The following is a 27866-nucleotide window of genomic DNA, read 5'->3' as shown; positions in this document are numbered from 1 at the left end:
TTGAGAGAATAGACTTACAGAGTGTACTAGTCAGGGTTCGCCAAAGTAATAGAACCAACAGAAGATAGATATTGATATCTACATCCATAAGAGAGATTAACTTATTATTAGGAATGTACTCACATGATTATGGAGGCCGAGCAGTCTCAAGATCTGCAGTCAGCAAGCTGGATGGAGACACAGGAGAGAAGATGGTACAGTTCCAGTTTCTGTCCGAAGGCCAGGAGAACCACAAAAGCTGACAGTAAAAGTTCTAGTCCAAAAGCTGGCAGGCTCGAAACCCAAAAAGACCTGATATTTCAGTTCAAATCCAAAAGCAGGAAAGAAAGATGTCCCAGGTCAAGGCAATCAGCAGGAGAAGATCTCTCTTACTCACTGGAGGGTCCACCTTTATGTTCTATTCAGGCCTTCAGTTGACTGGCTGAGGACCACCCACAACAGGGAGGGCAATCTCTTTTATTCAATCTACCAGTTCAAATGTTAATCTCACCCAAAAACACCCTCACAGACACACCCGGAATAATATTTGACTAAATATCCAGGCACTCACGGCCCAATCACGTTGACACATAAAATTAACCCTCACACAGGCAAGAGCAGAAACAGGTAGATCAGTGGGGAGGCTCTTGTCATTTTCCAGGCAGGAGATGATGGCTTGGACTTGGTTCTAGCCACGGAAGTGGTGGAAAGTGGCAGGATTCAGAACACACTTGAAAGTAGAGCCAACAGAGATTGCTGATGAATTTTACACAGGGTATGAGAGAGAAGAATCAAGGATGACTCCAGAGTACTTGGCCTGAGCAAGCAGCTGAACGGAGAGATCATTTACCACGATGATAACAACGACAACACAATAATAACAATAATAATAATACTAACAGTTAACCCTTAAATGATTCTTAGTAGGTACCAGGCACTCTTCCAAATGCTTTACATATATTAATTCATTTAATCTTCACTAATAACTTGCCTCATAGTTACAGAGCTAGTCAATGAAAGTGTACTCACAACCCCCACTGCACTAGGAGTAGCTTCTATTGTTCACTTTGCTTTTGGGGAGAGCGGGTGACGATAAAGTAGAAATCAAGAATTTAATTTATGACATGTTAAAATTGAGATGTCTATTACATAGCCAAGTGGAGATGTCAAGGCAACAGTTGCATACAAAAGCCTGGAGTACAGAGACAAGATCAGAACTGGAAACGTGAATTTGCGAACCATATAGGTGGGATCTAAAGTTAAGAGACTGAATTAAGTCACCAAGAGAATGAGCATAGACAGAATAAAAGAAGGATGAGGACTGGGCCTTGGGAACCCCAAAATCTAGAGGTCAGGAAGATGAGGACAATCCCACCAAGGCAAGTGAAAGCCAACAGTCTTTCAAGGAGAAGGGAAACCAGGCGAGTCGAATATCCTGGAAGCCCCATGAAGGAAGTCTTTCAAGAAAGAGATCCCCTGTGTGGAAAGCTGCTAAGAGGCTGAGGGAAGTGACCACTGTATTTGGCAACCTTGAGTTCTTGGGTGATCTTGCAAAAAGTTTCACTAAATTTCATTACATTTTGTATTTCTTGTTTATAGCTATCCTGTAAGCATAATAAAACTATACATTTTTTGTTTGTTTTGTTTTTTTAGATATGAAGAAGAGGAGCTAGCCAGCCACACTCAGGAAGTTCTCAAAATAATATATTACTGAATGGAATAAGGTCCTGGTTTGGATGGCCTCCAAATTATATTTTATCAGTCACTCAGAAATGTTTAGACTCTAGAGAACTAACCCGCCCTGAGAGTTACAAGTTCACAGCAGAATCTCATTTGTTAATCAAAAAGACAGTTTATCCATTTATATCAGGAAATACACCATTCTAACACTATTGAAGGTTGAAGGAGCTAAGTGGAAAGACAGAGGCTTACCATTAGTAAAAGAGCCTTCCAGGATGGTATGACTTTGAAGAATTCACCACAGTTTAGAATCTAGTCCTTACTCTGCCTGGTATTAAACACCTAGAGCAGATTTGACTTGAGAAGGCTGGCTCCCACTAATCACATTCAAAAGACTCCTAAATGAAGTTGTTCATTTGCAAGACAAGTATAACTGAAAATTCAGGAGGCAGATTAATATAGAAAACCAAATCATTATTTTACAGTTGCTTAGAAAAATGGAATTTTTGAAAAATGTGCTGGCTATGTGACTCATATGTTCAATGACTTATTTAACGAACATCCTTGTTCTAATAGCCATAGAGATAGTCCTTGGACCAAATAATTCCCTCTCCTGGCAGAGTGGACATCTGCTAATTTCACCTGTCCAACATCTTTCTCCCTTCTGATAACAGGGTGCTGGTTTTCAGTGGACAGCTTCTTCCCTCTTTTCATACTCTTGACTTATTTGCCCTGCCTTTCCCATTCTGATTGCATTTCAGAGAAATCTAATCATTGATGAGGGGAAAATTTTTTCTTTATAGAGGTACTCCAGCCAAAAAAATTAAGAAGCAATGATGGGGGCCGGCCCCGCAGCTTAGCGGTTAAGTACGCCCGCTCCGCTACTGGCGGTCCGGGTTCGGATCCCGGGCGTGCACCGACGCACTGCTTCTCCGGCTGTGCTGAGGCCGCGTCCCACATACAGCAACAAGAAGGATGTGCAACTATGACATACAACTATCTACTGGGGCTTTGGGGAAAAAAAAAAAGGAGGAGGATTGGCAATAGATGTTAGCTCAGAGCCGGTCTTCCTCAGCAAAAAGAAGAGGATTAGCACGGATGTTAGCTCAGGGCTGATCTTCCACACAAAAAAACAAATAAATAAATAAAACTGTTTAAAGAAGCAATGATGGGATTAGAACATCACCATTCTGCTACTCTTAATGAAATGACAGAATTAGGCAAAGATCAGTGATGGCCTCTAGCATCACAAAAAGACAACTAAATAGCATGTGCCTATTAGAAGTACACAACACACTCTAGAAACACATTTCTGGCAAAAAAAAAAAAAAATTTATCAGACCTGAATCAGATCAGCCCTTTAGATTTAACTACAATCTATAGGAAATATAGAGGTATAGAAACACGTTAAATAACGTTATAAGAATAAAATCAGAAAAATCAGACTCTTCAGGGCAAAAAACCAGCATTTTCTTCAACAAATAAATTGCAGCAAGGAAAATAAAGAGAGACAGAGGGGAAACCAACAGATTAAAAGAGACTTTGCCACTGCTAAGAGAACACGCCCGGGATAGCCTACTGGATGATGACAGCCGTGGATCAGGACGAAATCATCCAAGTACCCCAGGTGAGGCCAGTCCACAGGGCCAAGAGCCAAACTCAGATACACAAATGAGCCCAGACAAGACTGACAGAGCTGCCAAGCTGACCCCAGATACATTCCCAGTAAATTCTTGTTCATTTGTTTGTTTTACCTGCGAAGTATTGTGGGTTTTGTTAAAAGCATTACTGTGGGAATAGATAAATGGTCCCTCCACTGAACTGCCATATAGAGATCTTATTTGTATTTTGATTTGAACAAACCTTAAATATGTGAGTCAACTGGGAAACCTTAAACAGTGACTGGATATACTTGCTGACATTATGGAAACATTCTGTGCGTGTGTGTGCTGACACTACAGAATTACAGCTCATTTTTTTGCAGTATGATAATGGTATTGTAACTGTGTATTTTAAGAGTCCTAGTCTTTTAAAGACACATACTGAAACAATATGATGTCCTGGATTGCCTCAAAATAATTTGTGGACCAGGTAGTGATAAGGATGGGGAAATAGATGAGACTAGATTGACTATGAGTTGATAATCACAAAGATGGGTGCTGGTGATATGGGGCCTAATTATACTATTTTCTCTACTTTTGTATGGCTGGAATTTTCCATAATTGAGAAGACACGCATAGAAAAAAACCCAGGCTTGGACCAAAAGCAAACAACAAAAAGAACAATTTCAGGAGAAAAAAATAGGTTAGTTGAAATTCAACTGGTTTCTATTAAATATACCATTTATTCACTCAGAAAATAAATGTGTGCCTAGTATTTGTCAAGCAGTGGGGACACAGGAGTGAACAAAACAGACAAAAGTACTTGCCATTGAGGAACTTATATTCTAGTGGGGAAAGAATCAGTAAATAAGTAAAATACATTATATCTCAGATGGTGATCAGAGCTATAGAGAAAATAAAGCAAGGAAGTGTGCTGGGGAGGCGAGGCGTCGTAGGGAGTAGTCTGCAGTTTTAACGAGGGTGGCGGTGGAGGAGCTGGCCAATAGCGTGGCACTTGAGCAAAGATGAGAGGCAAAGTAATGCCTGGTGGGTTGCATTACAGAAGCATAAGAAATTTTCCACACTCAGAAACACCAGCGCTGGCCTCTCAGACTGCAACGCAGCCTTCAGGGATCTTCCTCATCAGTCTGCGCAATATGCATTTATTATGTTTTTACTTGCCTCACTCTCAAAGACTGAACATTTACTGGCCATATTTCAAATTTCTCAGGATACCTTGCTATGGCTCCTTATGTTCTCTATTCATTTATGTAGATATTTGAATAAGCTTAATAGGTTATATTTTATAGAGAATGCAAACCTAAACACAGACGGAACTTCAAGCTTCTTCTATAACATATCAAGAATGTGACTAGTACCCCTCACTTCAACTACTACTACATGAGCCCGAGTTACTGTCCATATCGAATCACTGGAACAGCCTCCTTACAAGTCACCGTGCTGCCCCCTTTCCTACAGTCTATTCCCAAGAGCCAGAATGACCCTTCTTAAATACGTCAATTTCAGCACTCTTCTTTTCAAAACTCTGTAATAGCTCCCTGCTTTACTCAGAGAAATATCCAGAGTGCTGACCACGTCCTGAGAGGCACTACTTCAGCTCTGTCGCCATCACTTACCTCTGACCAGCTCCCACTACTCTTGTCCTCATTCACTCCACCCCAGATGTGCTGAACCCCTGATGTCCCTCACCCCTCCCAGACACGCCTCCATCTTGGGTGTTTCTATCAGCTGCTCCCTCTGCCTGGAGAGCTTCTCACCGGATAGCCAGATGGCTAACTCCCTCACCTTCTTCAAGTCTTTGCTCAAATGGCATCTTCTCAATGAAACTTTCTATGGATAAGGGGTTAACAATACCCTTTTTCCTTTTCCACAAATTTGACGTTAGGTTAATATTTTAGTACTGTTTCCCGGAGATCTGATAAAGGTGGAAGATCAGCTCTGCTACTAAGCAACTGTGCTTATGGTAAAGGCAACCCCTGATTGGTAAGTAACATCTGGATTGAAATTTACGTATATGAAATATAAATTCCTGATGGGAATCCACAGCCTTGGACGTCTTGAAAATGAAAACTCTCTCCTTGCAGGACCATGTTCCCATACCTGAGACTGTAACATGGTCCTATTTGGGACACAGGGCTTCTAAGTCAGGGCGGCTATTGTACTTACCCAAGTGGATCTCCCCTCCTCGCACCTGAGCTAAAACTTGGGTGGGGGTGCAAAAAAGACTGGCTCCTAGATGACTATACGCACTGCTTCGAGAACTACTTCCACTGAAGGGAAACATTTGACTGCCCTGCTGGCATGCCACTTTTCCTGACCTATATCCTTCTAAGCAAAGCTTATTCCAAGTCGGGCCTACGGTAGTACAGTTGAACCTAAGAAGACTTCCCAGGTGGTAATCAGGACAGGAGCTGAAGAGTAAACAGGCTGGAAATCAGTCATGAAGCAGAGAGGCAGGAAGGTGGGGGACTTAAAAAGGCTCTGAGAGGCATATCTGGGCAAGTGGACAGCCCAGGAAGCAAGACTAGAGGTCAGGGGCTAAAGTCTGCAGACACTAAAAGGAGCAGCTCTGAGTAAGCTCATCTACACAGGTGCCTCCCATTTCCCACCCACGTCTAGGACGCCTGCACTCCGTTTCCTGGCCTTTGGATGGATCCTGCGGAGCAAATTGTTCAACTACCTACCACCGCTCTTGCACCTGCTGGCGGAACTGACAATTGTCTGCGCCTGGCTGGGGTGGGCGCCACAGCCAACCAGCAGCAACTCCTGGGAAGCCAATCCTGACACAGTGTAGTGGCTGAGTCAGAGCTTTCAACCAAGCCAGAGCACCTATGCCAGGGCCACCCTGGCGCCTTAGTGGGAGCACGAGAGAAACTGCGGCTCTAGGTCCAGGATGAGGGGTCCAGGGCCTCAAGATCTGGCTCTCAGACTCCCTCCCTCTCTTCCCCTGCTTTCTTCTCCAGCCAGATCCCTCATCACCCACGCTCAATCCAGATATTCTCCAGCCACCACAAAGAAAGGGCTATATTCTGATACCTCCTTGGCTCTATCTCTCAACTTATGTGGAGGATTTGAAATTGGACTGAAAAAAAAAACACAACATACTTGAGCCCCATTTTGAGGGCAAAGGCAAAAGCTAACCTGTAAAATCTCTCTGGCACCAGCCCCTGTGGTTATATTTCTACTTTCACTAGAGAGAAGTTCATAACCTCCAGGAATGCTTTGGAAGGTTTGGTTTCCCGATAAGCCAATGGGCCAAACCAAGAGGGAACATTCCATTTCTGCAGACCCGCACAGTACGGCTCCCATCTGCTTCTAGCTTTGTCACTCTTCTCCAGACCCTCCCTGCCCTGCTTACTCCTGATGTGCCGCGCTCCTCACCACCACATCAACACATCGGGACTTTCACGCCTCTCTCTTACTAAACATCATTCCCTCTGCCTGGAGTGGACGTTGCCACCTCACTTTCTCTATCTGACTCGGAAAAGGTCCCTGCAGGCCAGCCGAGTCTCTTGACCTAAAGCCACCCTCTCTCCAGCAACTGCTTCTTCCCCTTTCCCTCCAGACCTGCCCACATCTTCATGAAATTCTCCTCGAATTACTCAATTTTTGTGTGTTCCAACTCTTTCCTACTGGGGCTCTGACAACATTTACAGAAACGTATTGAACTTTTTTGTCAGGCTGTGCACTAAGAGTATACCTTCTCAAAAGTGGAAACTAAATTATCTGTTTCTTTCTTAGTTTAACAAGTATTTACAAGTCCCTCCACTATGTCAGGGATTGTCCTGGAGCCCAGGGACAAAATGACAAGCAAGACAGACCATGCCCTCATTGAATTCACTGTCTACTAAGGGCCATTAAAAGACTTTCTTGGGATTTCTTAATTTTGGAGGCCATATCACACATTATAGCAAACATTTTTAAATGTACCAGTAAACGTGAAAATAGTCTTACGATTTTTTTGTTTGATATTATTGGATATAAGTAGCACTATAATTCATGAATTGTTACGATTTTACAGCAATTATACTGAGAACTTTGAAATTAAGAAACAAAGTTTTCAAATTCAATGAAATGTTTATGAATACCCAACTTAAAAATGAAGTCGACATTTAATTAAATATTAATTAATTTGGATTTTCTTTCTTTTTCAATTTTGGATTTTTTATTAATTTGGATTTTCAGTTTTATTTTCACAGTTTGGATTTTTGGTAGACATAATAATAATATTCACCAATATCTGGCCCTCCTCTCCTCTGGGCAAATAGAAAGCTGTATGTCTCAGTCCCTGCAGTTGAGCGAAGCCGGGTGATTAGTCCTGCCCAATGGAAAGTGAGTGACGAGGCTGAAAAAAGGCTGTGCTCAATTCTCCAGATTCTGTCTTTCTCCGCCTTGGCAATCAGGAAGGCTACGTTTTCTAGATGGTGCAACTAAGAGACTGTGGAGGTTCTAGCAGCCTGGGTTCTTGAGCAACTCTATGAAGCCAGAATGCCCTCCCCTCATCATTAACCTGCAATGAACATGTGACATAAGCTAGAAATAACGCTTTTTGTATTAAGACACTAAGACCTGGGAAATACCTGTTATTGCAGCACAATCTAACCAACGCTGTTTAGTGCAAAGCCCCATTCTGGTTTTTTTCAGATCTCTTACGTTTTCAGAGGCCCTGTCTCCAGAGCTTAGACACTACACCAACACTACCTAATAAACGAAACAACCCTAAGTCTACTGGGGGAAACAGGAGATCAAATGAGAAGCTAAAACACAGTTTAATAAATACAGTTCTCTCAACAAAGATTTACTGAGCTCATGCTATATGGACAGAGGATGAGGTCAACTCCCCTCAGTTACCTGAGCTGCAGGAGAGTGGTGGACGCTGCAACAGATTCAGAATCCTACTAGGTAGGAACAAGAGGGATGGACGCTCTGTGCAGACACATCTGTACTTGTGTCTGCTACAGGGCAGCAACTTCAAACTAACAACAGCTTCTTTCACCAATGGTCCCAAATAACATAAGGATAAGACACTTCTGATACTAAAGAAAAGATTAGTTCTCTACGAAGATAAAGTAAGACACAGCAGCATGTTGTTTCAGTCTGCAGGCTATTACAGGAGGCTAAGGAGGACGGGCTCCTCGGAGGGAAAAGAGGCCGTTCCGTTAGAGAGGAAAGCACTTTCTCTTCAAGTGGATGGAGAGAGAAAGAACTTGGCTCCCTAAGAGATGACAGTGACCAGGAGAAAATAAGAGACAGAACACAAGAAAAAAGCTCTCAAGGCTTCTGGCCTAGGAAGACACTCTCTCTTTGACTGTTAGTAATTCTACGGTGAATACATCATCTTGTATAATGCTCCCTGTGAGGCTGGGAGACTGGGGCTCAAGCTCTTTTTTCTGTTGCTATTTGTACTTTTTTTTTTTTTTTTTTTTTTTTTGTGAGGAGATCAGCCCTGTGCTAACATCTGCCAATCCTCCTCTTTTTTTTGCTGAGGAAGACGGCCCTGGGCTAACATCTGTGCCCATCTTCCTCCACTTTATATGGGACGCCGCCACAGCATGGCTTGCCAAGCAGTGCGTTGGTGCGCGCCCGGGGATCCGAACCAGCGAACCCCGGGCCGCCGCAGCGGAGCGCGTGCACTTAACCTCTTGCACCACCGGGCCGGCCCCGCTATTTGTACTTTTTAAAATATAGTTTTCTATATATTGCAACAAAAGCAGGCAACAATCATTTTTAAATTGGCTTTATTGAGGTTAATTTAATTGCAATAAAATCCACCAATTTCAAGTTTACAATTTGGTGAGTTTTGAAAGCATAAAGTTGCGCAACCAGCACAATCATCAAGTTATAAAACATTTATCTCACCCAAAAAAGTTCCCTCTTATCCCTTTGATATGCACTCTTTTTCAAATGTGGCCTTAAAAATGTTTGCCATCCTCAACTCCATGAGTGGACCCTCATCTGATTGCATCAAGGATGGTAATCGCATACGCCTTGCTTGTGATTGGTTCAGGAATGAATATGAAAATCTAACTAATTCTGGCCTAGGAGAGGGTTGCTACAGACTTCTGGGAAAGAATGGCCATCCTCTTCTGGTCCTAATGGACCAACTGATGCTGGACCAGACATCTCACCACAAACAAACAGAAACTGGACAAAATTTACAGAAGAACTGTTTTCAGACTTTAGACAACAGGTGGTGCAGGACTGTGATCCCCATGTTTACCCTCAATTTCTGCCCAAAGGAAGTGTCAAGACTGCAAAGCAGGGAGGCGTAAGCCATGCAGAGAAGGCTCGACCACAGAGCCAGGGAGACTGAGATCAGCGTCTGGGAGGCTGACCAGCTGAAATCTGGGAGGCAGAGTACCAGAGAGAAGGGAACATAATTAAGCAGAGAAAAAAATGCCAGAAATCTGCTTCAGGGCCTGAAATCTTGGCTGAATTCTAAGATGCCACATGGCTGGTCAAAGAGCAACTGCAGTGAAAAGAATAAACATCAGATTGCGTTAAGTTGAAGATATACTGGGACGTTCTAACTGTGACGAGTCACAGCAGAGAGACTTCATGAACACCTGAGACAATCAGTAGAGACCCCAGAAAGGCCACATCTTAGTCTATTTTCCTTAGCTTCCCTTAATGTCCTTCCAACTTAATTACTGCAGGACATGTCTTAGTTTTTCCTCTCAGAGAAATAAGTAGTTTCCTCTAGTATCAAAGTGTTTTAGCCACACTTAATAAAATGAATAAATTCTTTGAATGGCACAAATTCCAAAAGAAAAAGAAATCTGAAGACTAATATCTATTAAAGAAATTTAAATTGTAATTTGTAATTAGAAACCTTCATATAAAGAAAATGGTAGTCCTATTTTCTACTTCATCCAGATGCAGAATTCCATCAAACATTTAAGGAAGATATAACACCAATCTTACACAAACTTTCCTGGGAAACAGAAGAAGAGAGAACATTTCCCAAGTCATTTCCTGAAGCCAATATAACCCTGATACCAAAACACGCCAAAGACATTACAAGAGGAGAAAAGTACAGACCAATAATTCTCAGGAATATAGATGTAAAAGTTGTTAACAAAATATTAACAAACTGAACACATCAATATAGAAAAAGAATAATATATCACAGCTAAGTTGAGGTTTATCCCAGAAATGCAAAGTTGGTTTAACATTTTAAAATCAATCAATATAATTTACCATATTAACATAATAAAAAGAATAATCATATGATCATCTCAATAAGTGCATTAAATTAACTGGACAAAAACTACATCCACTCTGAATAAAAACTACCAGAAAAGTAGGAATAGAAAGAAACACAACCTGATAAAGAACATGTACCAAAAAACCCTTCTGCTACAAAATCCTTAATGGAGAATAAATAAGCATGCTGCCACTATAATTAGAAAGAAACTAAGTCACCTTCTATGCAACATTATAATAAATGTTGTAGCCAGTACAATTAGGCAAGAAAACAATTGCAAATAAAGAAGTATACTGTCCTTAGTTACAGATGATGCTATTACGTAAATAGAAAATTCCATATTTTTACTTATCCATCCTTCTAGTGATGACCACCTAGGTTGCCTCTGAGCCTCAACAGTGGTGAATATCCTTATAGATGCACATGTAGGAAAACTTCTGTGTGACGTACACCCAGAAGTGGGATTGCCGGTTCATAGAGTACAGTCATACCTACTCTATTTGTTTAATTTCCAGAAATATTGTACCAGTTTCCATTCCAACCGGCAGTGAATCATGTATTTTGAACTTAAACTTATTTAAAATGCATTCTGCCATTTAAAGTGGCAGAATAATCTACTGAAATAGTAATTTTGTTTTGTTTCTGGCTACTCTACATCTACACTCATAAGGAAGAAAGGAAGGATGCCATCTCCACCATCCGGTGAGGTGGTCAGGCCTTGAGGTCAGGTCAGGCTCTTCATAAGATCTAAGGAAAAATAAACAACCACATTGTGTTTTAGAGTCAGAAGGAGGAGTTGCCAGGCAGGAATCCACAACCATGAAGACAGCCTCTAAATAGGTCTTTATGCTTCAAAGGTCTAGGTCATTTAGAGAATTAAAGAAGCATTGGAGAGCAGAGAGGAAGAACAGGCTTTATGGAGTGCCATCCGGCAGGTCGATGGCTGCTGATTCCCTAGGATTGCAAAGCTGCCGTGGGTGTCAGGACGGATCCGCCCCAAACTCCTGTGAAGTGAAAGGACCACAGGAGGCTACGATGAGGGAGCAGGTGCTACAACCCGGACGACGTGAGGGTCCCTCTGGTCAAACTTGGTGCAGTGGAAACAAAGCACACAGTGGAGCAATTAACCTCGAATAGACTGTTGTGTTGGCCTTTAAGGACCTTGCAAATCCCCAGGGTTCTTGTAAAAACCCAGCAAGGGAAAGGAGTCTGTGAAATAAAATGCCTGATAATGAACTTTCAAGCAATCTTACCAGATTTAGACCAAAAAAAAGAAAAAGTGAGTCCCCCAGGGCGTAGTCCAGGAATTGCTTTTCTTATCTCTGCACCCTCTTTCCCTTGTTGATCTCACAGATGTCTACAGCTTTAATGCCATCTGCATGCTGATGACTTCTTCTCTTATATCTAATTAGTGCATGTACACATTCACACTGCACATACCCCACAACCATATCCTCTACTTTTTCTTCATTGCACTTATCACTGTTTGTTTGTTTTAACACGTTTGCTCTTGTCTTCCCAACTAGACTGCATATTAATGTATTTACCAAATACATACCTATTTGTGCCCAACCTGGTGCCTGATACGGTCTATGTGATGAATAAACACAAATGAATGAGTTGTATCCCTAGAGCTACAGAGCAATTCACATTTGTTACATAAAGAAGAAAAACACTTCCTAAGATCTCCTCCCACCAGTCATGTCATGCCTACTGTCTTTATTAATAATCCCAGAGCACTGGGGCCTCTGTCTCCTTTACCCCATCACTTTCTACTCTCATCTCTGACACAACGAGGACCTTCTCCCTTAAAAATGTAACTATGCCAAAGCTCTAAGATTGACTTATGATTCTAAAGAAAAATTTGTTTGCGTTATAGGTGGTCCATTTAAAAAAATAAACGTTCACCATTCCCATCCAAAGATGGAGTCTGTAATAGGTTTCCTGGGGCAGTAAAATTTACCAGAACCCATCAGGAGGTGAGGAGAAGGGAGGGAACAAAGGCAATAAAAGGACAGAGGGCAAGAGACTGAAAAAGATGTTTCTTGGGGATCATCTGATGATGACTCTGGACTGAACGGTAAACAAATGTTTTACATCATTCTCTGAACTATGAATATGTTTGTAATAAGTCATTCGTAAGATTAGATTCTTTCTTGTAATATCTGGACTCACCCATTTCCAAGTTTCTCTAGACAATTACTGTCTAAAACAAACCCTCTAATTATCAGTGAATTAGAATCATTCCTCAACCATCACTTCGCTAACATCTGACTTAGGAACCTCAGGGTATTCACAAGCATAATTTAATTTCGCATCATTCTATTTCAGGCTAGAATAAAACATCACAAAGAATGGAATTAATATGGAGAGCACTGTAGATGAAAGCTAGGGAATAAGAACAAGCAACGGGTGGTTCAGAATCGACACTGAAGCAAGGAGCGGGGCAGAAGAGTTTGCAGGTCCTGTCTGCTTTTCAGTGCTGGGGTCATGGAAGTTCCTTCCAAGTCATTAGGTGAAACAAAAGATAAAACCTAGCATCTTCCACTTGGCTCTGCATGGTACTTTAAGCTTAAAATAGCTACTACAGATAATGAATGCCATGGCATTGCTAATTTATTTAAATGAAGAGAGTCCTCATCTGTGATTTCTCACGATGCCCAGTGAAACTTTGCCTGAAGCAGAGAACATGCTGGTGGTTACTAGACTATTATTAATACTCGCAGGTTTAGCTCAATAAAATGATTTGGGGGCTCCCAGCACAGTAAGCATGGCCTGTTGGCACTATTTCTATTTTTATCTCTTCAGGATATCACCTAGAAGGCTGGATGGGATTCTAGCAAGTGACTGCAGCTAAGTGTGAGGGTGCAAGGACAGTCTTCCTAAGCTTGTGCTACACTCTCAGACACAGGTGGGGATGCTGCTGAGGACTGTAAAGTCAGTCAGACCTGGATCTGCCCAGGGGAGGCTGTTGGACCACTCCGAGCCCTGGCTCTCTTATCAGTAAAGTGGAACAATAAGATATGTGGCAGATTCACTGTTAATAACTAGAAGCAACATTTATCTAACACACAAGGCACTTGATAGGTGGTTGATAAATAGTATTTGTTATTATAGCTCTTAGAAATTTGTCAAAAAAATTAAATCATATGAGTTTTTCCAATACATCTCCAATATTTCTTTAAGGGCTTACAGATACAAGCATAGTAGCAGTCATATCAAAGAAAGAGACATAACAGAAATAATGGTAATAATAAAGTGATCCTCTTGTCAATGTTGGCAGAGCTTGCATCAGAATTTACCATGACTGCAAGTGAAGTGGAAGGGCTTCTATTTCCAGCTAGAAGAGCATAGCTTGGAGCAAACCAATGAATGCTTGCATCAAGAAAAACTAGGAAATAAAAAAGACTTTAAAAATCTCTGTTTGAAAGCACTGAGAGCTGCTGTGGCAACCAGGACTTAAAGGCCCAGACCCTACAGAGACGTGAGGCAGAGAGAGGTGGGCTGAGACATCTGCTCTTCTTAGAGCCGGGTAAAGGCCAACATGGGCAGAGCAGAGTAGCTGAGAGAGCTTCTGGTGACCTCACAGGGCAGAGAAGACAGAAGTGCAGTCCAGAGTCACCAAGACAGCAAGGACAGAGGGAGAGATAAGCCTGACACATGGTCACATTTCTAAGATACACGAAGCAAGAGGCTAAGAATTTAAGCCACTTGAAAGCAGAATGGGGTTTTCAATAGTGTGACAGTGCCAAGGAGACAGAGGTTAAACTATATGACCCATCAAAGAGAAGGGGCCCTAATAAACACTCCAGGCTCTCCGTTAAGACCCTTGGAGGGCTATATCCGCAGGGGCGGGGGGGCAAGCTGGATGTATATTCATCTTAATAAAAATTGCAACACAGATGATTCATGGCAACTCAGTTGTTGATCAAATTACGGTGGTCTGACCCCGACCCTAGCTTCCCGACAGAGAACAGCGTGAACCCTTTCTGAGGGAAGATAAAAGCATCCGGACCCTACACACTTCTTTCAAATGCAACATCCACCGTTTAATGAAACATGACGAGGCCTACCAAGAAACAAGAGGAGAAGAAAACCCAGATGATAGAAACAGACCCTCAGACGAGCTGGGTCAGTGCTGTCCCACAGAACTTTCTGCAGTGGTGGAAATGTTCTACCTATGTGCTGCCCACACAGCAGTGACTGCACACACATGGCTGCTGGGCACCTGACAGCAAGAACTGAATTTTTTATTTTATTTTAAATAATTTACCTTCATATTTGAATTTAAATAGCCACATGTTCCTAATGATTACTGTACTGGGCAGCACAGCTTTACCCACTACTAGAATGCACTATTCTCATGCTGAGGAAGGGAATACAAAACGAAAAATATTTGATTAATCCAACAAAGGAGGAAAAAAGCAACACAGAACAAACAAGACAAAAAGAAAACAATACATACCCAAATATATCAGTAATTATGTTAATTACAAAAAGAATACATACTCCAATAGAAAAACAAAGATGATCAGACTGAAAAAAGAAACAAACTTAACTATGTGCTGACTGCAACCATCACGCATTCAATTATGGAAATTTCTTTAAATCCTGCCTCTCCTCCACTCTCTTCTTCTCCTCTAGAACTCTCATTACATTAGACATATGCTCACCCCATTCAGTCTATCCTCCATGTCTTAACTTTTTTCCTCTATTTTTCATTTCTTCATCTATCTTTGCTCACTTGAGTTAATTTTCTCAACTCTTCCTTCCAATTCAGTAATTCTCATTCTTGCTATGACTTACCTATTGTTTAACCCTTCAGTCAAAATTTGTTTCAACGATTTCACTTTTAGGAGTACTTTTCAATTATTTTTCAAATTTATATATTCTGATATCATAATATCCTATTCTTTCCTTTTGGTTTTTACTCCTATTATCACTTTAATAATGTTAAGCACAGTTACTACTGTGTAGGATCTTTCAGATTGCTGTATTTTCTCAAGTTCTTAAAGTTCCAACATTCCTCTTCACTGCATCTCATTCTTCTCTCTCTAGGTGAATTAATTTCTTTTATGATTTATCAATATTAATGACTAACTCTTCTTGGGAGCCCCTCATTGCCCTGGACTGTTGGGAGTGTTGCTACAAAGAGTTGTGCTTCTGCTGGACACCTTAGGACTTCATTGGTGTGAAATATTAGTGTTCATATTAAAGTCCTAGGAAGAAGGTCAAATGAGACTTCACACTGCATAGGGAAAAAGCCTGGAGCTTTGATTTCTCATGGGAATTTTCTTCAGTTTTTAGTTTTAATGTTTAGTTTTTCTAATTCCTCTTTCACTGAGAGAGCAATTCCAAGGTCTTGCCTTTATGCAGAGACCTCGGTTCCAACCTTCTGCCTCACACAAGTCAAAGCCTTGTCTTCTGTCCCCAGGAGACCTTTGGCAGTACAGCCTCTAGCTCCTAGGGGCTACATCCAGTCAACTGCACCCTGGATTCACCTGTACAGCTGTCCTTCAGCTACAACTGACCCAGTCAAATCCAAACTTGGGATCAATGTGATGGTCTGACTTCACTCCTCAGTCAACTGGAAAGCTGAGCACTGAGAAGAATACCTCAAAACCATACAATCGTTACCCTTACCAAATATGATCTCTCACCTTGGCTGAACCCTCATCCAGAGTTTCAATCCTTTTCTCATCTTTGGTCAGTTTGCTCTCCCATACCATATAATGCCCACCCTACACTTTCTTCTAAGCTCCTCCTCAAAGCGGATAACCTGGCTTCCTGATAAATCAAGAGAACCAGGCCCACCAAGCTTCTTGTCTCTCAGAATTCTGCCTCCATGAATGCCTTCACATAATCTCCACCTACTTTCCTTTAAGCTCAGAAGTTGGGTGTCCCAACCCTTGTTCAAGGTGAACTCTTACCTCCTTCGTGAGTCCTTTTCTCCAATATCCTCTCCTGTATCTTCAATCTCTCATCTGGCTTCTGTCCCACAGCTGGTAAAAAAACAAACTCAATTGTCTCTCTCTTCCAAAAAATAAAAAAAAAGTCTCTTTTCTCCCCAGATCCTCATCTAGCTAATGTCTGACCTCTTTCTTTTCCTTCTCACTGAAAACACTTAAAAGTATTATTTATTCTTCTTGGCTGTACTTTCCAATCATTTGTCAACCACCTGTAGTCTGGCTTCTGCCCAACCACTTTACTAACATGGTCCTTATTTAGATCAACAATAAACTGCCGGTTGTCAAATCAAATGGACGGTTTTACCACATATTTTACGGATCTCTCTGCTGCACATGACACCGTAGACCATTCCTTCCATCCTAGTCCCCATTTCCTTGTTCTCCACGGCACTGTGCTCTCTGGGCTCTCTCACCCGTCAATCATTTCTGTCCCTCCACATAATATTCCCCAAGGTGCTCTCCACCCAGTACCCATCCTAAACCACATACTTGCCCAGCTAGACCTCGCTTAATACCTTTATTTCATTGACGACATAATGACAATGACATCCAATGCCTCAGCAAAAGAGTTTTCAAACCCATACACATTAACTTGCAGCTGGACATCATCTTGTGGCTATCCCACGAGCCTTATCCTCTAGACATCCCAAATCAAATCATCACCTCCCTCGGCAGACGTACTCCTGCTCTGTATTCTCCTCTTCAGCTGGAGACACCTCACTCACCTATGACCGAAAGCTGGGAGTCATTCCTGACCCCTCCTCCCCAACCCTTTTCATCTATGCACAATAACACAGCATGTTGATTCAGAGGTGAGCGCTGCCCAGGTCCCTGCTCCTGACTCATGCGGGGCAGGTTACCAGACGGAAACTTCACATGGTTCAACCTAGTACTCAGTCTTTTAAGTTCCTTTTTTCCCCATCCATAAAATGGGAAAAGGTATGGTACATATTAGAGAGGACTGTTATGAACAGTAAATGAGGCAACGCAAGCAAAGCACTCAGCCTCCTGACGAATACATAGTAAGCGGTCAATAAATCTAGCTGGTTTTCTCAAACTCATCAGGTCCTATTTATTTCTAAAATACATCTTGAATTTATCTCCTCTACCTCATCACTATTTATTTACTCATTCACTCATTTATCCACTTAGCAAGTTTTTATTGAATAACCTCATGTTCCAAGTACTAAGGTGGGCTTTGGGAATTCACGATGAACACAGTAGACGTGGCCCCTGCTCTAGAGGCACTTTCAGAATGGAGGGGAAGACAGACTATTAGACAGCAACTAAGTGCAAGGCATGAGAAGTCTGGCTAGTGAGCGAACACATTTTCCATGTCCCAGCCCTTCCCTCAGGGTCCTGGTGAGGGTATAGCACGTGATAAGCCCAGAGATGAGAGAACTGTGGAAGAAACTCCCACCAGAGGGATCTAGCTAAACCAGAAATCTGACCACCTCACTCACCGTGTAAACCTTCTGCAGCTCAGTCTCCTACCTCATCTCTCAGCACTCTTTCTCTCATTTTGGGCTTCAACAATACTGAACTATTTCTATTTCTCTATACAGGCCATGCTTTTTATGTTTCTGTGCCTTTGATCCTGCGGCCCCTGAACCATCCTTCACCCTCTCTGCCCCAGTATTTCTTTATACCAGCTGGGATTCTCATGGTTGCAAAGGAAAGAAAGCCAACTCAACCCAGCTGGAAAGAAAGAGAAACTTCTTGTAAGGATACTGGTGTCTCATGAAACAGGACAGGAAGTGGCTGCACATCTATCGCAGGTAAAAAGAGAACCAGAGGCCTGAATGCTGGGAGGATGCTTTCTCTCCGTAGCCTGTCTCAGCTGCTCCCTGTGCACATCAACGTAACTCAGACCAAACGACAGAAAACACAGCAGAGGACATCATCAAGTTTCACTGGCTCCCACGCTGAAGTCTGAAGGAGGGACACTGATTGGCTCAGCATGTTTCAGGTGTACACATGTGGACAAAATTTGTGGCCTACAGACACAGTGTAATAGTGCACTGAACGGCTGCTCTCACAACCATGTGGATGGGGGAGGGAAGCACCCAGAAAAGCTGAGGCAAGTGTCCAGGGCAGGAGAAGGAAGACATTCCTACCCATGCTTTACCTTAGCTAGGGTGGCCCTCCTGCAGGAAGCACTCCAGATCCCCCTACTGGGTCGGATGCCTGTGTTCTATGCACTGACTGCCCCACACATATGTCTAATTGGCTACAGCCCCTGTTAAAATTTTCAGTGATCTGTTTCTGTGTTGGTCTCTCAAGAACTCTTTGAGGACAAGTGTGTATCATATGCAATTTTATACCCCAAACTCTGAGGATACAAAAACAAACAAAGCAATAAAGAGTTTGTAAATTTATTGAAGATTTTTGGAAATATGAGTGGGTGATTACTTGAACTGACACAGGAATTTTATTTCTAAAACTCTAGTTATGAAAAGTCATCATTTCGAACTTTTTTTGGAGTCAGTATACATTTACCCTCTTACACAGCAAAATCAAGTGACTAATGAGATAATTCCAAAACTCATTACATTGTTCCTTTCTGAAATAATTATCAGAAATGAGAGAATCTATATAATTGATTTGATTATATATACTTAAAATCACTTCATTAACCCAACACTATGGAAAAAAGCATGTGAAAGCCACACAAACTCCTACTATGCTTAAGAACTTTCCAAACCCAGCTCATTTGATAGCCCATTGATCAATAAATAAAGTTCCAATTCATTGATAGAGGCATTCTCTGCCCTCCCCAAAAGTACAGGAAAGCGCAGTACTTTTCCCACCACTGTCGAGGAATGTATCAAATATGTACAAAAAAGTGAACAAAAACTGGCAAAACAATGTTCTGCTCTCCCTCTGCTGGCTCCTAGGCAGTACTGCTCTTCAAAAGTCTGCCCAAAGGCCCAAATAAGGTTTCTCTCATGGATTCCCCAAAATATTTAGAATTATTCATACTGTTCACCTAAACAACCCCCCTCAACCAGAGCATCCCCACCAAAGCCATCAGCACCTTCTCTCTCTACCATTAATAATGGCTAATATATAAAAGACAGAACAAGTAGAAGCTAATGGCTTGACTCCTAATTTTCCAAGACAGTAATTCAAAAGAAGAGAGATATGTAGTATTACATTTTCTGGTTTTCCAAGAATATGATCCTCACTTAAGTATTGAGGTGCAGCCTGATGCAGTGGGGAAAACTCTGATTCTGAGTTAGAAGAACTGGGAATGAGTCTTGGCTTTCCTTACCACTTCCTGGTTGTGTAACCTTTACTAATTGTCACTTCTATATCGGTTGTGTAACATTACCATTTCTGGAACTGAGTTTCATCAACCTCTAAATGAAGAAGCTATGCAACAGAATTGCTGGATCCTTCTCCAGCTCTAATATTTTATGATTCTAAGTGCTGCTGAATTACAAAATTTTAAGGATTTATTTCTGCTTTTTCTTTCACCATTTGGGTCATTCTCAGACATAAGCAAAGTGGTTGAAGTCATTCCTGTAATTACCAGCTTCCTTCCTTGACGTAGTGCCAAACACTGTGGACACCCAAACGAATCTTAATTGATACAATAATGATTATGATGGCAATGAAGAGCCCTGGGATTTTAATATGAGCCAAATTCTCTCCTGGTTATGTGGCCAGTATTCTGAGTAGCAGCTGTGAACAGAACTGTATTTCCTTCCCCACACCACCCCCACAACAGTCTGAAATCTCTGCTTCAAATGAGAAAAATCAGAAAGCTAAAAATGCAGTTTCAATCTGTCCTACTGTCCAGTCATTAGTTAAATTCTCTATATCACATTTTTTAAAATCAATTGACTCAAATATTTTGCAAGGAAGGAGGGTACAAAGTGGTGAGAGGGAAGTCAGGAGACACAGGATCCAATAACTCCATTTTATTCTCAGTTTAACATCCATCTGTCAAGATTGAAGTATTGTTACCGCTCAAAAGGGGGTTCATCTGCCTGCCGCAAGACATGCCAGTAGTCAAGAACACATTACAGAACAAAGACTTACAGGCCAGTTATATAGGAGGCAGGTCTCCAGGTGGGGGAGGCATCTGGTCTCCGAGTGGGGGCAGACATCTGTTCCTAGTTCCTGATAGTCTTTGGTTCTACTGGATATGCATCAGAGACCAGAGCAATGCCCTATACCCTGATCTTTCAGTTGTCATTGATGATAGCTATCAGCATAGACTCTCTGCCCGGGGGTCACCACATTCCTAAAGAACTCAAGAGAACAAAGTTATCAACGTATACCAGCTGGAAGGGCCATAAAATCCACAAAGCATGTCCGGGCTAGCTAATCAGAGGTCATTCAAAGTTACACTAGGGTTTCTCTTCTACAACATGGCTTCCCTTATGTCAGCCCTGTGTTGAGCCAGTATCAGTACAGCCTGTCACGAACGCGAGAACATGTGTGAGCTGATCACTCCAGTGCTTCCAGACATAACTGGTGGTCCACAGATGGTAGCAAGAATAATTACGGCTACCAGTTATTGAGCGCTCACTATGTGCTAGGCACTTTTTAGATAAATATATGAAGGGTATTGTGATTTATAATAAGAAATACACGGCCTTCATCTCCTTTCCTGTCAGAGCTCCTAAAACCCTTTGATTTTCCTAAGAATAAGAAGGATAAAGGTGTCTGTTATTCATGAAAAACCCCTTACAACCACATTTGAGTTTCTGTTGACAAGGGGACTACTGGAAAGCCCCAAAGGATGGGGGCTGGCTGCCAGGAAAACCTAACTTGTGATTAGAGGGTTGAAACTTTATGCTCCACTCACCACTCCTCTCCTTCAGGAGGGGAATGGGGCTGGAGATTGAGTTCTACCGACAATGGCTGATGATTTAATCAATCATGCCTATGTAATGAAGCTTCCATAAAGACCAAAAAGGATGAGGTTCAGAGAGCTTCCCAGTGATTCATGAATTGGGCAGCATCCAGTCTAGCAGACAGAAAGGGGCTCCAAGGAGCTATACAAGGTAAGAGATTTTTATAGATCAAAGGGAGCAGTAACATGGAAGTCATACTAGGTTTTTGCTGATTGGTTAGAGCAGGGTTAATTTCCTTATACGGAGCAAAGGGCCATCTTGGAGCTGAGGCAGGTAACCTGTGCTGAGCAGGCAAGGACTGACTGGTTGACCTGGGACTTCCTCTTCTGGGAAAGCCGAGCATGGAAACTTAATTTCTGGTTTGCTGACTTAGGGCTTAGCACAAGCATTGCATCTTGGGCCTCATCTGGTTACTTTAACATATTTTATATACATATAATATTATATGTATATACAATATATACAGACACACACACTCATTTATTCTCCACAACCCTATAAGGCAGATGATATTATTCCTATTTTACAGATGAGCATTTGAAGCTTAGAGAAGTCAAATAACTTCACAGGTTATCCCACTAACAAATGGCCAAGGCAGGATGTGAACCAGGGATCTAACTCCAGGGCCCACTCAGAGTTTTGTTTTGTGCCCCAACTGGTATGTTGAAGCAACTTAGCTTTAGAAAACAATTACTTATGCACCCTCCAGACTAACTAAAATGAAAACGAACAATAACAACTGATAATCCCAGGTGTTGGTGAACATGTTTAGGAGTGTAAATTGGTACCAGAAGGAGTGTAAATTGATGTAACCACTTTGGAAAACTCTCTGGCAGTTTCTACTCAAACTGAACATACACACTGTCTAGGATTCAACAATTCCACTATCCACTACACATTCAACAAAAGTGCAGATATATGTGCACCAAAACACAGAATGTGCACAGCAGTATTATTTGTAAAAGCCACAAATGAAATCAACTCAATGTCCATCAACATGGAAATGGATAAAACAAAATCTTGTTACTTTCATATAATAGAAATACAATGCAGAAATGACACAGAACTACTGCTATACACAACATGGATGATTTCACAGACATAATGTTGAGCACAAGAAGCCAGACACAAAAGAGTATGTACGTTACAATTTCTAAGATCAAAAACAGGCGAAACCAGTCTTTGGTGGCAGAAGTTAGAGAGGTGGTTACCTTTAGCGACAAGTGACAATAACTAGGGGGCAACATTAAGGAGGCTTCTGGGACACTGGTAATATCTCGACCTAATAGTGATTATACAGATATAAGAACTCATCAAGCTATAGACTTAAGACTTGTATACGTTTCTGTGACGTGTTAAAGTTCAGTATGAAAGCTTACAAAAAGAAAAAGAAAACAATTACTAAGAATCCATCTTCCTTCACTTCCCATATTCCCTTTCAGAGCACCACGCCATCTCATCCCAAACTTGGGGCCCATTCCATGCTAATGTTTCGTGTTTTTCCTAATTCTCAGTCTCTTCGCACGTCACCAAGTACCTCTGATGAGAAGCCAAGACTTCTCATCTCAGGAAACTGCTCCATCGGCTGAGATCTTAAACTCCGGCTCCACTCTCTGACCACAACTCTTCATTCTTCCCGTCTGACCGACTTCACCTCCTTACCTCCCATTCTGACTTTGAGAGCTTGAGTTCTCCTCTGATTCTCACAGTCAATCAGCTTTCCCTGTTGTGTTAGTTTCCAGAGATTTCTCATTTCAACTACTCCACTTACTCAACTAACAGTCGTGGGCTGTGGGAAGACTACAGTAAACCAAACCAAGTGTCTTCTCTCATAGCTCTTACCACCCAGTGACTCCCCGCCAAAACCCTAAACTGCCCTCTCACTGACCACTCCTCTACCTTGAAGTCATCCAGCTGTCATCTACACCGGTCCCACACAAGGACATCCATACGCTAGAAGAGAAATTGAAATTCTCACCTGTCGTGGATTTGTTTCTGTATATTCATGGTCTCAGACTTCATGCAGGCCCTAAAGCTGCTCTTATAATATGTCCCTGGTTAGCTATCTCTTTATTTTTCCTAACTTCTAACTGAAATTTAACATTTCATTTACTTACAAATGCAGACAACAAACTACAGTATTATTAGAAGTACCTATAAGTACTGTGGCACTATTAGTAACTGCCTACCGTATCTATAATTTTGTCACCAATAGCAATCAAGTATTATTAGCAGTACCTATAAGTACTGTGGCAGTATTAGTAACTGCCTACCATATCTCTAATTTTGTCACCAATAGCAATCACAGATTTTTTTGTTATCAAATGACAGTTGTTATAGATATCTCGAAATATCATTTATACTCATCACCACTTTGAAATTACGGTAGTTCTTAGATTTGATGCTAGACTATGCCATTTTTTGAATTTTTAACATGTATCTGCAAATTTTTTGATACTCCTCCCACCAGGAGGTGGAGGCTCCCCTTGAATCTGGGCCAAGCTCAATGACCCCCACGGACCCAAGAGAACGCAGAAGTGACGCGATACCACTCCAGGGGACAGGCGACCAAGGGCAAAGCGGCTTCCACCCTGCTTGCTGGAACACAGGCCCTGGGCGCCCCCAGCCACCCTGTAAGAAATCCAACCAGGCTGCGGCTGGCAGGCTGTGGGGAAGACCAGACTAGGCTAGGCAGAGAGACCACATCGAGAGACCTGAGGACAGGGAGGAGGAGAGAGAGGGAGGGCGCAGGCTGGCCAGACTCCAGTCTCCTTATCTTGGTGGGTAGAGATGAAGTGCTTATGACAAGGCCTCTACACTCCGGCTGAGGGGAAGACAAACTACTCCCAGCCCTGCAAAAGCATCAGAAATTATCTGGCCTACTGCTTCCTGGTGTTCTTTCCAGAGCCTTGTGGAGTTTCACTCTTCCATTGCACAGATCAATACTCAGCCAAAGGTACAAGGGGATATCCGGGCAAGATCTCCCAGACTCTCTGGGCCACTGCCTCCTCTCTGATACTCTGCCCATCCGCCTCCCTGAACGCCCCTCTCTGTCTCCTCCACTTGGTGAAAGGTCTGGTCTTACTCAGTGAAACCACTGGTCTCTGTTCAGGTTCCCCTCCCGGCTCTACGCCCTGAACACCGCCTCCAGACAGGAAGCTGGGGTCACTGTAGGACCTACCTTATCTGTTTCTCTTCTCTCAGGGACCACAATTCTGTACTGCCTGTTGTCCAATATCCGAAAACAGTTATTTCATATATTATGGAGAATTTTCTAGTTGTTCCCAGTGGGAGGGAAATTCCGCAGAAGCTCAAATGTAATTGTTAAAACCTACATAAAAAACTGAATTATGTTATCTGATCTTAAATTCAGTACAAAAAAAAAAGCCCCTCATACTATAGTATTAACAGCAAAGCTTCTTGAAAATGTTCTTTATAGGAGCTGTCATCATCTCTTAATTTCACATTCTTTCACGGGGTATATTCTGGTTTCTGTCCTCACCACTTCACTGAAAGAGTTCTTTCCACACCATCTATGACCACCTCATCAGTATCGCTAAAGACATTTTAGTTCTTTTCTTACTTGATCTTCTACAGCTGTGCTATCCAACACAGTAGCCACTTGCCACACGTGGCTCCTGAGTACCTGAAACGTGGCGAGTCCAAACTGAGAGGTGCTAGAGGCATAATATGCACAACAGATTTCTAAGACTTTGTATGAAAAAAGGATACAACATGATAATTTTACATTAATTACATGTTAAAATGATAATGTTTTAGATATACTGGATTAAACAAAATATATTTCTAAAATTAACTTCACTGCTTCTTTTTACCTTTTTAATACTGGTACTCGAGAGTTGACAACTACACCGTGACTCACGTTGTACTCCTCATGGCCGGTACTGCTCCACAGCAACCTCTCATATTGACAGAGCCCTGCTGTAAACTCGCTCCTTCCTGGGTTGGTGGGGCCCTGCTCTTCCCTGGTTCTCCTGCTGCCTCACTGTCTGCTCCTTCTCAGACTTCTCTTCTGAGACCTAATTCTAGTGTTCTCAAATTTTAGTGTGCTGCAAAATCACCTAATCACTTGCCAAAAATGGACATTCTTGGACCTTATCTGCAGAGATTCTGATCTGGTACGAACATTTATTATTAAGATCTCCCAGCTCAAATTCCTCTCATCTCCTCCTCTTCTTTCTAACTGCCTATTGTGTATCTCCACTTGGACGTCTCAAACTTGTACACATGCAACACGTAATTCCGCATCTCTATTCTCTCTAACCCAGTCCTCCTTTTGTCCTCCCAGTTACCCAAGCTAAAACTCTAAAATCATTCTCTCCTTCTTCCTCACATCTATATCTAACCAGGTACAAAAATCCAACTAAATCTGCTCGCTTCACTTCTATCCTCTCTAGGCTTTCTTAACTCCCTTAGTTCTGGGTTTCTCAATCTCAGCACTATTTAAACTTTGAACCAGAACCAGACAGTTCTCTGTTCTGAGGGGTTGCCTTGTGCATTGTAGAATGTTTAGCTGTTTCCCTGTCCTCACCCGACTAGATATCAGTAACATCCTCTAGCTGGAACAACCAAAACTCTCTCCAGACATTACCCAGCGTCCTGGGGGGGGGGGGCGGGGGGGCAATCACCTCTCACCCGGTAGAGCCACTGCCTTAGGTGACTGAGCCCTCGTCATTAATCACCCGCATTAGGGCAAGAGATTCCACCTGGCCCCCTGCCCAGGACTGTGCCTCTCCCTCTCCCCTCTCCTTACAGTTCCACAGCTGTCTTCCACATAAAATGTAGTATCTCTAACATGGCACAGAAAAGGCATTATCTGTCCTCTACTTACCTCTCCAGCTTCCCACTCCAGCTATACTGAATTCCTCGCAGTTCCCTTAAGGATGGATGAAAGTCACAAGAAGTGTTAGTCAGAAGAAGTGTCAAGTACACTAGCAGCTTATGAGATAAATGCAAAACTCCTAGGATGTTTTATATATAGAATATGAGTAAGCGTGTACTTTGTCAAACATAGGCAGAATTGTGTTAAATATACACAGTAAGTTAGTAAACTACAAGGCATGCCAAAGTTAAATCAAAAATATGATGGAACAGAGAGTCATTTATAGCCAAAAAGGGATGGAAAAACTAAAGTATGAGTAATTATGCCATCTCTGGGCTGACAGCTATGTCGCCCCTAATCAGCCACCATACGTGACACCTAGTAGAGTGTCATATGAGCTCTATCCAAGAAACGCAAATAAAACCCGCGTCTGCTCCCCAGGCTAAGTAGTAAACCCCGGCTGTGCCCAGCACGCTTCCCGTGTCTATCAACCAAGCAGGTGTGTGCCCCTGTCCCGGAGCACCGTCCCCCTGGGGCTCCTGGCCGGACCTCAGCGCCAGGCCTCACAGGCCCGGCGTCGGCGGAAAGGCTGCTGCGGCCGGAGGAGCAGGGGAGCACTGCGTGACTCAGGACTGGGGAGACCTGTCCCCCACGCGCCTGCACCCCGTCCCGCGTCAGCCCGCCCCAGCTCTTCCCCGCTTCTCGCCGGGGATTTAAATCGACGCATCGACCATGTCATTAGGGCGCCTGGGGCAATGTGTCTGGGGGCCTCGTCCCCTCCCCTCGAGGACAGTGGCCTGGGTCACGCGGAGCCTCCGCTGCCGGTAGCTTGCGCAGGGCGCCCCCAGGACGCCCCCTCTGGCACCCTCCCTCTGCCCGAGTGTTTCTGCCGCGCGTGCACCGCACGCGCCGTGACTGCCCGTGCACGCCTGTCCCTCCCACCAGGCTGTGGCCCCTCCGGGCAGGGTAGTTTCATTCTGTCTGTCTCGTTATTACTGTGTGCCCACCAGAGTGAGGGCTACAGCCACCGGACGCGCCCTCCCGCAGACGCAGCTCCGGGATCGCCACCGCTCCTGCCTTCCTCCCTCTCCCGGGTCCGGGGCCGTGCGGCCTGGTGGCCGGCGCGGAGGCGGCGGGAAGGAGACCACCTCCGGGAGGCGGGCGCGGCGTCGCCGGCAGCCCGGGCCTCTGGGCCTCGTCCCGTCCCCAGCCTCGCGTTTCCACTCGGCGGGTGAGAGAAACGAGTCTGCGTCTGTGGTTCCCCGGCCTCCCGACGCCGGCGGAGGCGGAGACCCCCGTGTAAGGGGCCCCGCTCTCCGGGCGGTGAGGGCCGCGGTGAACACCCCGACGGCCGGCGGACGACAGGCCGCCACACACACGGGCTGACCCAGGCCGTCTGCAGCCTGTAACGGAGGGGGACCCGGCACACACTCCTGCGGACCGAGGAGCACGGCGGAGACTTCCCCACAGGGCTGCTCTCCCCAGGGGCGCCAGGCGGGGAAACCGCCGCACGCACGGGCGCGGGCGTGGCCAGCCCGTGGACCGCACCAGGCCCGCCGGCCCCGACCTCCCGCCCCAGCCCGCGGGGCAGACGGCGACCCACGGCGGCGCCAGAGCCACGTCACCGCCCGGAGTCACGGGTCGTTCGCGCCGCCCCGCCCCTTCCGCCGGACGCGGCGGCTCCGCTCCGCTCTAGGC

The 27866-nt window shown here is 43.5% G+C and overlaps 1 long non-coding RNA gene across 12 annotated transcripts in view; it reads right to left on the bottom strand.

Moving 5' to 3' along the window:
• The window catches only part of LOC147916530 (uncharacterized), a 69132-nt gene extending 41370 nt beyond the window's left edge, over positions 1-27762 (bottom strand). For 4 of the 12 annotated variants that reach the window (XR_015552648.1, XR_015552645.1, XR_015552646.1 and 1 more), the window contains exon 1: positions 124-27762. This is a non-coding gene — a long non-coding RNA (uncharacterized LOC147916530). The remainder of the gene's footprint in view (positions 1-123) is intronic. The other 8 variants (XR_015552650.1, XR_015552654.1, XR_015552651.1 and 5 more) reach the window with 6 other exon arrangements.
• Between the last annotated feature and the right edge of the window lie 104 nt (positions 27763-27866).

Source organism: Ceratotherium simum, chromosome 7, assembly GCF_057802395.1.
Source record: "Ceratotherium simum simum isolate JZ-2026a chromosome 7, ASM5780239v1, whole genome shotgun sequence".
Classification (NCBI taxonomy): Eukaryota; Metazoa; Chordata; class Mammalia; order Perissodactyla; family Rhinocerotidae; genus Ceratotherium; species Ceratotherium simum.
The sequence above is the reverse complement of the archived record's forward strand: the minus strand, read 5'-3'. Positions and strand labels throughout refer to the sequence as shown.